Genomic DNA, 8,481 nt, shown 5'->3' with positions numbered 1-8,481 from the left:
AAGCCTTTCCATAAGAAAGCATCACTAGCTGGGAGGATCTAGTGAGTAAATTCTTAGCCAAGTTCTACCCACATCAAAGAATTATTAGATTGAAGATAGAGGTACAAACCTTCACACAGATGGATGTAGAATCCCTCTATGAGGCTTGGGAGAGATACAAGGACTTGATTAAAAAATGCCCCCCTGAAATGTTCAATGAATGGGACATACTTCAGAATTTCTATGAAGGGTTGACTATGAAAGCTCAGGAAGCATTAGATCATTCAGCAGGAGGCTCATTGCAATTAATGAAGATAGCAGAGGAAGCCTAAAACCTCATTGATATGGTGGCAAACAATCAATATTTCTTTGCTCATCAAAGGCAACGCCAACCAGCTCAAAGAAAGGGAGTACTAGCTTGCATTATAAGTAAGTGATTTGGAGTGGATTTGTATGGTTATGTCAATTCAATCAACCATCAATTATTTGCCACAAAATCATGAGGTTTAAGCTAGAATTAGTTGGTTTTTGAATGATGCAGAGATCTTGTGAATTTGGTGATGGTTTGTTTGGTTGGTTTGATTACTTGTTGGTGACGAAATGGTGAAGAGAAGAAAGAACCATGAAAGCGTGCCTTATCAAAGCGTGTCTTAGGATATAAAAGCATGGCACTCAAGGAACCAAGCATAGCACTCTCTATTTAAGTGCAGCGTTCACTCTTTGAACGCTAGTTAGGAGCACTAAAGCTCCCACCAAGGGACAAAAGCATAGCGCTACGTTGTGTGTTCAAACTGAGCGCCCAACATCAAAGTCCAGCGCTCAAATGAAGAGAGCGCTACGTTGAATCAATCAACATTTTTGGGCTCCCACCAAAATAAAAACAAGGCGCAATGATGGGTTGAAACCAAAATTCCAACACCTAAACTCACCGGCGAGTGTACCGGGTCGCATCAAGTAGTAATTACTCACATGAGTGAGGTCGATCCCATAGGGATTGAAGGATTGAGAAATTTTAGTTAGGTGGTTGATTTAGTTAAGCAAACAGTTGATGATTTGAGTGAATTGTAACCAATAGAAGCTAAATTGCATGAAACTAAAAGGGAGAGGGGGAATTGACAGTAAATTAAAGAGCAGAAAAAGTAAAATAGCTGAATCTTAAAGTGCAAGTAATGTAAATGACTGAAACTTAAATTGCAAGATATGTAAATAGCTGAAGCTTAGATTGCAAGAAATATAAATTGCTTGAAATATAAAGGGGTGTGGGATGCTGGAATTCAGAATTTAATAACAGAAAGTAAAGAAGATGAATTAAGTGCAGCAGATCTAAACAGAATTAGAAAATTGCAGTGAAGAATAAACAAAAAGTAAAATTACAAGAGCTAGGAAAGAAATTCAAGAGCTTAGAGGCTCAATGAGATTAGAAAACAAGTCTAGATCTCAACTCCTTCCTAGATCCAACAGAGAACAATTTGTAGAAGAAAAGAAAATGAAAACAGTAAAGGAAATTCAGATCCAATTCTTGGAACAATTGAGAAGAGAGGTAGAAGATGATTCTCAAACTTAGAATCAATGAAGCTCTTCAATCTCAATTCAAAATCCAAGAGAAGATAACAAACGTAGCAGAAGAAATGAAAATGAAAATAGAAAGCTGAATTCAATTCATAATTCCTTAGAGTTATGCAGAAGAGAACAAAGATGAATTGTAGATCAAGGATTGAAACAGAATTCCTTCAATCTCTGTCCACAATTCAATAACAGAAAGCAAGAAATGCAAAAGTAAGAACAAGGAGGAGAGAACTCGACTCTCAATCCCAATTCCCAATTCAAAGCTCAAAATCCAAATGAGAGTTCCAAACTAAGCAAAAGGTAAAAAAAGGTTAAAAAAAAGGTTGAACCAAAGGTCCTCTCTAAATCAAACTAAGTCCTATTTATACACTTTCTATTTTTTTTATTTTAGAATTTGGAGTGGGCTTTTGATTTGGTGAAGAGTTGGATCCAAAGTGGCAATTGAATTAAAATTTGATGCATGGTGCACCTCCAGGGAACCGCTTGGTTAACTTAGGCAACTGAGAGCTCAAAGCTTGTTTCCTTGGCCCATTTGATGCGTTACAGGCTCCAGGGTAGCGTTTAGTTACTTAAGGTAACTGAGCGCTACATATGCTTGTTGTCCTTGGCCCCTTGGTTGTTGAACTAGTGCTCAGTGAAGAAGAGTTAACTCAACACCCTTTGCTTGAGTGGAGGCTTCTCTTTGAGACTTGGGGAGTGCAAATTCGGCCAATTTTCTTTTCACAAGGTAGCGCTCAGTGAAGAAGTTTCAACTGAGCGCCCCTTTTGCTTTGGTGTAGCGCTTTTCTTTTTGGCTTGAGGCTCCTGGTTCGACCCTTGGTTGCAACATTTGTGGCTAATTTCTTGCAAGTAGCGCTACTCTTGGTTAGCTCAAGGTTCAAGGTACAAACCTTGGCCATTTCATTTTGGTCATTTCCCTTGGAGTAGCGCTTCCTCCATGTCTTCCAAGTGCAAGGTTCGAACCTTGTTGAAGCCACTAGCAAATGTTGCACTTTGATTTTTCCTTGGGGAGGCACGATAAAGGTAAAACAAGTTAACTGAGCGCTAGTGCTTTCTTCCATTCTCTTAGGCGCTCAGTTATGTTTTTCAACTTAATGTTGTGCCATGGTGCTTCCTTGGTGCGCCACGCTTTTGGTTCCTTAGGTCACGCTTTCCAAAGTGTGGCCTAAGGTCCAAAGCGTGCTTTAACTTCAAAAGCGTGCTAAAATTTCCTTCTTCAACCATTTCTTTACCTACAAGTAATAAAAACAACCAATCAAAGCATCACCAAATTCACAAGGTTCATTGATGAGCAGATAATTTATACGCTTTTTGGCATTATTTTTAGGTAGTTTTTAGTATGATTTAGTTAGTTTTTACTATGTTTTTATTAGTTTTTATGCAAAATTCACATTTCTGGACTTTACTATGAGTTTGTGTATTTTTCTATGATTTCAGGTATTTTCTGGCTGAAATTGAGGGACTTGAGCAAAAATCTGATTCAGAGGCTGAAAAAAGATTGCAGATGCTGTTGGATTCTGACCTCCCTGCACTCGAAATGGATTTTCTGGAGCTACAGAAGCCCAATTGGTGCGCTCTCAATTGCGTTGGAAAGTAGACATCCAGAGCTTTCCAGCAATATATAATAGTTTATACTTTGTCCAAGTATTGACAACGCAAATTGGCGTTTAACGCCAAGTCTTTACCCGTTAAACGCCAGAACTGGCATAAAAACTGGAGTTGAACGCCAGAAACAGGCAGCAACTTGGCGTTTAACTCCAAGAAAAGTCTCTACACATGGAAGCTTCAATGCTCAGCCCAAGCACACACCAAGTGGCCCCGGAAGCAGATTTCTGCACTATCTATCTTAGTTTACCCATTTTCTGTAAACCTAGGTTATTAGTTTAGTATAAAAACTACTTTTAGAGATTTATTTTACATCTCATGACATTTTCACATTTTACATTGTATTTCTGACGACATGTGTCTCTAAACCCCATGGTTGGGGGTGAGGAGCTAAGCTGTGTTTCGCTGAATTAATGCAATTACTACTATTTTTCATTCAATCACGCTTGTTTCTATTCTAAGATATTCACTCGCACTTCACCCTAATGAATGTGATGATCCGTGACACTCATCATCATTCTCACCTATGAACGCGTGCCTGACAACCACCTCCGTTCTATCTGCACTAGCTTGAGTGTGTATCTCTTAGCCTCCTGGTTCACGATTAGAGTCTTCGTGGTATAGGCTAGAATTATTGGCAGCCATTCCTGAGATCCGGAAAGTCTAAACCTTGTCTGTGGTATTCCGAGTAGGTTCTGGGAAGGGATGACTGTGACGAGCTTCAAACTCGCGAGTGTTGGGCGTAGTGACAGATGCAAAAGAATCAATGGATTCTATTCCAACATGAGTGATAACCGACAGATGATTAGCCGTGCGGTGACAGCGCATTTGGACCATTTTCACTGAGAGGATGGATGGTAGCCATTGACAACGGCGATCCACCAACATATAGCTTGCCATGGAAGGAGACCTGCGTGCGTGAAGAAGAAGACAGTAGGAAAGCAGAGATTCAGAAGACAGAGCATCTCCAAAACCTCAATCTGTTCTCCATTACTGCATAACAAGTATTATTTATTTTCTGTTAATTACTTTTCATAAACCCAACCATTTTTATTATTAATTTCCTGACTAAGAATTACAAAATAACTATAGCTTGCTTTAAGCCAACAATCTCCGTGGGATCGACCCTTACTCACGTAAGGTATTACTTGGACGACTCAGTGCACTTGCTAGTTAGTGGTACGAGTTGTGAAAAGTGTGATTTACAATTCGTGCACCAAGTTTTTGGTGCCATTACCGGGGATTGTTCGAGTTTGGACAACTGACGGTTTATTTTGTTGCTTAGATTAGGAAAAATTTATCCTTTTTAGTTTAGAGTCACTAAAATTGCGTCTTCTATTATTGTTTTTGGTTGAAACTTTTTTTTTTAAAATCCCTATTTTCTCTTTTTAAATTTTTTGAAAATTTTTATAAACTAATAATTGAGTTTTTCTGTTTGAGTTTACTTTCATATTTTATGTTTGGTGTCAATTGCATGATTTTATTTTTCTTTCAATTTTTTTTCGAATTATTAGTGCTTAGAGTACAAAAATTTTTAAGTTTGGTGTCCTTTGTGTTTCTGTTTTCTTAAAAATTTTTCAAAAGTTACTTTTGGTGTTCATCTATTAAGCAATTAATTTGGTTTTTGAATATATTTTTCCTTTTTTTTTACTTTTTGAAATCTATATTTTAATTTATAATTACTTTATTTTATTTTTTTCTTTTATTTTTTTATTATTCGATTTTTTAATAAAATAAAAAATAAAAATATATTTTTTTTTGCAATTCATATCAATTCCCTTTTCTCCACCATGGACTTAAGTAGAAATGAATAGTCCAGAAGGACTCTGGGGTCATATGCTAACCCCATTACTGCTGCCTACGGGAGTAGTATCTGTATACCTCCCATCAGAGCAAGCAGTTTTGAGCTAAATCCTCAACTCATTGTCATGGTGCAGCAAAATTGCCAGTATTCCGGTCTTCCACAGGAAGAACCTACTGAGTTTCTGGCACAGTTCTTGCAAATTGCTGACATAGTACGTGACAAGAAAGTAGATCAGGATGTCTACAGATTATTACTGTTTCCATTTGCTGTAAAAGATCAAGCTAAGAGGTGGTTAAATAACCAACCTACGGTAAGCATAAGAACATGGAAACAGTTATCAGACAAATTCCTGAATCAATATTTCCCTCCAAAAAGGATGACACAGCTAAGGCTAGACATCCAAGGCTTTAAACAAGAGGATGATGAATCCCTTTATATCGCCTAGGAGAGGTACAGAGGGATGCTAAGGAAATGCCCCTCTGAAATGTTTTCAGAGTGGGTGCAGTTAGACATCCTCTACTACGGGCTTACAGAAAAAGCTCAGGTATCTCTAGACCACTCAGCTGGTGGATCTATACACATGAGAAAGACTATTGAAGAGGCTCAAGAGCTTATCGATATAGTTGCTAGAAATCAGCATCTGTACAAAAATAATGAGTCCTCCATGAAAGAAGGAACTAAGGCAGTATCAACTGACTTTAGTCCTCAGGAACAAGTTGCTGAACTCAATCAGCAACTATCTTCTATAACAAGGCAGTTAGCAGAATTTAAGGAGATGCTACAAGAAACCAAAAATGCTAACAAGGATATAGAATCACAATTGAATCAGACAAAACAGCAGTTATCAAAACAGATAACAGAAGAGTGCCAAGCAGTTCAATTAAGAAGTGGAAAGACATTAAATACCTCAACTCAAAACAGCAGAAAGCCAAGAAAAGAACAGCTGACAGAGGATGAGCAACCTGCTACCGAAAATCCCTCTAAGGACAGTAAGAGCCCAGAGAGGAATAAGTCTGGCGTTCAAACGCCAGAAAAAGGTGAAAAACTAGCATTAAACGCCAAATCCATGTTCAATTCTGGCGTTCAAACGCCAGAAAAGGGTAGGAATCTGGCGTTAAATGCCCAATCCATGTCCAGCTCTGGCGTTCAAACGCTAGTGAGGGATCAGACACCTGCAAGTGCTGATAATAACTCCCTTAAGAAGGCTTCTCAACCTGCCTCTGTAGGAATTAAACCTACAGCAACTAAGGTTGAAGAATATAAAGCCAAAATGCCTTATCCTCAGAAACTCTGCCAAGCGAAACAGGATAAACAATTTGCCCGCTTTGCAGACTATCTTAGGACTCTTGAAATAAAGATTCCGTTTGCAGAGGCACTTGAGCAAATACCCTCTTATGCTAAGTTCATGAAAGAGATCTTAAGTCATAAGAAGGATTGGAGAGAAATAGAAAAAGTTTTTCTCACTGAAGAATGCAGTGCAGTCATTCTAACAAGCTTACCAGAAAAGCTTAAGGATCCCAGAAGCTTTATGATACCATGCACATTAGAGGGTACTTATACCAAGACAGCTCTATGTGACCTTGGGGCAAGTATCAATCTGATCCCTGCATCTACTATCAGAAAGCTTGGCTTGACTGAAGAGGTCAAACCAACCCGGATATGTCTTCAACTTGCTAATGGCTTCATTAAATATCCATCAGGCATAATTGAGGACATGATTGTCAAGGTTGGGCCATTTGCCTTCCCCACTGACTTTGTAGTGCTGGAAATAGAGGAGCACAAAAGTGCAACTCTCATTCTAGGAAGACCTTTCCTAGTAACTAGACGAACCCTCATTGATTTCCAAAAAGGGGAAGTGACCTTGAGAGTCAATGAGGATGAGTTCAAGCTAAATGTTGTTGAGGCAATGAAGCATCCAGACACATCAAAAGACTGCATGAGTGTTGATATTACTCACACCCTGGTAGAGGAGATCAATATGGCTGAGAGTCTCGAATCAGAGCTAGAAGACATCTTTAAAGATGTCCAGCCTGATCTGGAGGAATCAGAGGAAATAAAAGAGCCTCTGAAAATTCTTCAGGAAGAGGAGAAACCTCCTAAACCCGAGCTCAAACCACTACAACCATCCCTGAAATATACATTTTTGGGAGAAGGTGACACTTTTCTGGTGATCATAAGCTCTGCTTTAAATCAACAGGAAGAGAAAGCACTACTTCAAGTGCTAAGGACACACAAGACAGCTCTTGGGTGGTCCATAAGTGATCTTAAGGGCATCAGCCCAGCAAGATGCATGCACAAGATCCTATTGGAGGATGATACTAAGCCAGTGGTTTAACCACAGAGGCGGCTAAATCCAGCCATGAAGGAGGTGGTGCATAAAGAGGTCACCAAGTTACTGGAGGCTGGGATTATTTATCCTATTTCTGATAGTCCCTGGGTGAGCCCTGTCCAAGTTGTCCCCAAGAAGGGAGGCATGACAGTGGTTCATAATAAAAAGAATGAACTGGTTCCTACAAGAACAGTTACAGGGTGGCGCATGTGTATTGACTATAGAAGGCTCAATACAGCCACCAGATAAACAAGGGAATAAAGGTGGATCAAGGTAAAGTGGAAGTAATTGAAAAATTACCACCACCTGCCAATGTTAAGGCAATCAGAAGCTTTCTGGGGCATACAGGATTCTATAGGAGGTTTATAAAAGATTTTTCAAAAATTACAAAACCTCTGAGCAATCTGCTAGCTGCTGACACATCATTTGTGTTTGACACAGAGTGTTTGCAAGTGTTTGAAACTCTGAAAGCTAAGCTGGTCACAGCACCAGTTATTTTTGCACCAGACTGGACATTACCATTCGAACTAATGTGTGATGCCTGTGACCATGCCATTGGTGCAGTACTGGGATTGAGGCATAACAAGCTTCTGCATGTCATTTATTATGCTAGCCATGTTTTAAATGATTCACAGAAAAATTACACAACCACAGAAAAAGAGCTGCTTGTAGTGGTTTATGCCATTGACAAGTTTAGATCATACTTAGTAGGATCAAAAGTGATTGTTTACACTGACCATGCTGCTCTTAAATATCTACTTACAAAGAAGGATTCAAAACCCAGGCTCATAAGATGGGTGTTGCTTCTGCAAGAGTTTGATATAGAAGTAAGAGACAGAAAAGGGACAGAGAACCAAGTGGCAGATCATCTGTCCCGGATAGAACCAGTAGAAGGGGCATCCTCCCCCTCTATTGAGATCTCTGAAACCTTTCCGGATGAGCAATTATTTGCCATTCAAGAAACACCTTGGTTTGCAGACATTGCAAACTATAAAGCTGTAAGATTCATACCCAAAGAGTACAGCAGGCAGCAAATAAAGAAATTAATTTCTGATGTAAAGTACTACCTAATGGGATGAACCATATCTCTTTAAGAGATATGCAGACGGAATAATCCATAGATGTGTGCCCAAGGAAGAGGCACAGAAGATCTTATGGCATTGCCATGGGTCACAATATGGAGGCCATTTCGGAGGTG

The sequence above is a fragment of the Arachis ipaensis genome, chromosome B09 (assembly GCF_000816755.2).
Source record: "Arachis ipaensis cultivar K30076 chromosome B09, Araip1.1, whole genome shotgun sequence".
In the NCBI taxonomy this organism is placed as follows: domain Eukaryota; kingdom Viridiplantae; phylum Streptophyta; class Magnoliopsida; order Fabales; family Fabaceae; genus Arachis; species Arachis ipaensis.
Note: the sequence above shows the minus strand (reverse complement) of the source record.